The 3,240-nt window shown below is 40.6% G+C and overlaps 1 pseudogene; it reads right to left on the bottom strand.

Annotated features, from left to right (window-relative positions):
• Positions 1 to 481: 481 nt before the first annotated feature.
• Positions 482 to 2,332, bottom strand: LOC118650424 (annotated as a pseudogene).
• Positions 2,333 to 3,240: the final 908 nt, after the last annotated feature.

The following is a 3,240-nucleotide window of genomic DNA, read 5'->3' as shown; positions in this document are numbered from 1 at the left end:
CAAATGGGACTACATCAAAATAAAAAGCTTCTGCACAGCAAAAGAAACCATCAACAAAACAAGAAAGCCCATTGTGTGGGAAAACATATTTGCCAAGCTATTCAATTTTTAACCCAAAATATATGTGTATAAGATCCTTATAGTGACACCATAATATCCATGTACTTACTAGTGTGATACTAATCAATTTCCTAAAATTTTAGGGGAAGAAAAACAAACATGCAAGGTTTTTTAAAAAGCAATTTACAGGTTTCTATGATAATCACTATAATCTGTTTAGAATGTAAATTTTCATTATGAGTAAACTTAGTCATTTTTTCCTATGCAATTTTTTTTTTCTTCTTTCTGGATCATCAAGTTTATTACAAAATTTGAAAAAAAGAAACATAAAACAAGTACTTTAATAAGAAGCACCAGAAACATGGGAGCAAATGAGAGCAGGGAAGGGAAGGGTCCAAGAATAAGTCCAATCTCTGAAATTTCATTCAGGTGGGGCCCAGGGATGGACCTGCAGTGAGGCCAGCCTCTCCTCTTGACCCCCAGGGGGCTCCAGGCAGTCCTCCAAGCTGAGCCGGTATTTTGGATTAGTTGTTTCTGAAGACCATGGAGCTGCTAGATACCCTCCTGATGTGAATCCCATGCAGAGAACAAACGTGTGACACTTTGCAGACCTCCATGGTCCACTGAAACAAGTCTTCTCACCTTGCACACACAGTGTGTATTTCTGGCACTGCTCTCACCTGCAGCTGTTTGAATTCCGCCTCTGGCTTATCTTCTGTACCAAGTGGCTGGCCTTCCTGAATCTCAGCACCTTCAAGTTGACTGTGGCCCTGTCTTGGCCGTCTACAAGTTAAAAAATTATATTGGCTTGACTTTTGTCCTTTTGAGATGCTTTTGGTTAGTGAACAACCTATAACATATGAATTTTAAGAAAAACCTGAAGACCCTCCTAGCCACCCCCTGCCGGTCCTGGCTGGGGCCAGAGGGGATCCGGGGTCCCACCATCAGGCTGCCCAGATTAGAGGCAGTTTTCTTTGTGATTCCTTCTGGGGCTCCACCTCCACTAATAATGCTGCTGCTGCTGCTGCTGCTACTGTGGGTGGTAAGGGAGCCCCTGGGGCCATGCTGAGGGTCTGGGTTAGGATGGTGGCCCCATTTTCAGGGTCCAATGGGGGAGTGGTGGTCATGGATTTCAGGCCGAGTAGGTAATGGTCATTTTCAATCACAGGCACCGTGGGGGAATGCCAAGCTCTTTGGTCTTCTCACCAGATGACTGAGCCTCTAGGTTTGAGGAAGCACTGCTATTAGTTTCAGGGGAACGGCAGGGCCTTACCCCAATGGTGCAGCCCTTCATCTTGATTTTTGTCATTCTTAGGATCAGGTATGTTCCTATCACCCTGTTATATTTTGTGTGTGTTACTAACTCTTGGATCTCGTGCTGTTTAAATCCGATGTTCTTCACTATTTCTGAACCGGGGGTCTATGTCACCCCAGAGTGGCTCACTATATGGCCTCATTTCTCATCCTGGCCCATGTCAAGCCAGGGGTCCTTCATTATATCTTCCGGCATTGGTCTTTAGTTGAGGTCAAGGGTCATTATTTTTTTTTTTAAGTTTTTGACCTTCCGTTGACATAAATTATGGTATGTGGAACTGTCCGCTCGGTATCTACTTCTCCAATTTCCCAAAATTGTCCCCAACAAATGGCACAACCCCCATCACCATCCTGTACAAAAGTAACCTCCAAGATCCATATGTCAACCATGGGGCTGTCATAGATTTGATGCTGTAAGATCTCTGGGACCATAGAGGAGATGGGGCCACAGAAGGTGCTTAGTTTATGGGCATTAAATTCTCTACTGAAACCAAAGTCTGCTACTTTAATATTCATCACACTGTCTATAAGTGTGTTGTTTGGCTTCAGGTCCCTGTGGACGTTGCCCCTCGAGTGGCAGTACTGTACCACTGACATCATCTGCTGGAACATGGCTTGGGCATCCTCCTGGTCATGTGGCCGTAGTTCTCCAAGTAATCAAATAAGTCCCCTCCACTCACATGCTCCAGGAAGAGATACAGTTTGTTCTGGGTGGCACTCACTTCAAATAACTTTGTGATATTGAGGTGGTTTAAGCCCTTAAAACAATGGACTTCTTGAAAAAATATAGAGAAGCCCCGATGACTAATGGCTTTGACAACCACCTCTGTTTCGGTCAGCATGTGCCAGGCCAACCACACCTCAGCAAAGCATCCCTTGCCAATGGTGTTCAGGAGTGAGTGTAATCGCCAATGTGACACTCCTCATTGGCAAAGATTGTCGCAAGGTCCTTAGACATGGTGACTTCAAAATAAGAACAACAATGAAAAGAGATTTTTAAAAAGCAAAATAAAAAATGAATAACAAAATAAAAAAGATTAGACAAATAAGAAATGTTTAAAAGGAAAAATAATAAAGAAAAATGAGAAAAAAAGTAAAAATCAGAGGAAAGAAATCCCACAAAACCCAAAATGGAAATAAAGTGACAAATACAAGCTAACTAGTCCAAGACCAAGGGGTCACCACAATCAGCTTCCTGGGCGATCAGGGACAAAAACCTCTGCCCAGCCAGGGCCTTATATGGGAGTGGCACGTTATGTGGTCAGAGGAGGAAACTGGCCAATCATGGCTGGGACAAACCACAGTAGTTTTGTCACTTTTTGGTCTCATGACCCTTATACAAAAAACAAAAAAATGGTCAAGAGCTTTTTGTTTATGTGGAATATAAAAGAATGATATTTACTGTGTTAGAAATGAGAATCTATAAGATAAAATAAAATTAAAATGCTATACAACATTTTTGTGAGAGCATTTTTACTAGCCTTTCTATTTTCCCCCAATCTTTTTCTCTCAACTAATTTATATTTTGTTCTGTAAAGTTTTCAAACTAATTAATATATACATTCTTATTATAGATTGCTATTTTATTTTATTATGCATAAAACAAAATATGTTGTTCCTGATCAATCACATTTATTATCTACATAAATATTCTCATTCTGATGTTTATATTTGAAAATGAACATTTTAATTTTCTTATTTATGCTCCATTAGCCAGCACGTGTTCCAGAAATATGATGGTACCATCTTGAAGAGATGATTGAAAAATCCTTTCAAATCTACATGTCTAAATTCCCATATTACAATGGTTTAACATTCAAAATACTTCAATTGTCCTTCTGTCACTGCATAACATTTCCATGGTAT

This window comes from Myotis myotis, unplaced genomic scaffold, assembly GCF_014108235.1.
Source record: "Myotis myotis isolate mMyoMyo1 unplaced genomic scaffold, mMyoMyo1.p scaffold_m19_p_3, whole genome shotgun sequence".
Taxonomy (NCBI): Eukaryota; Metazoa; Chordata; class Mammalia; order Chiroptera; family Vespertilionidae; genus Myotis; species Myotis myotis.
The sequence above is the reverse complement of the archived record's forward strand: the minus strand, read 5'-3'. Positions and strand labels throughout refer to the sequence as shown.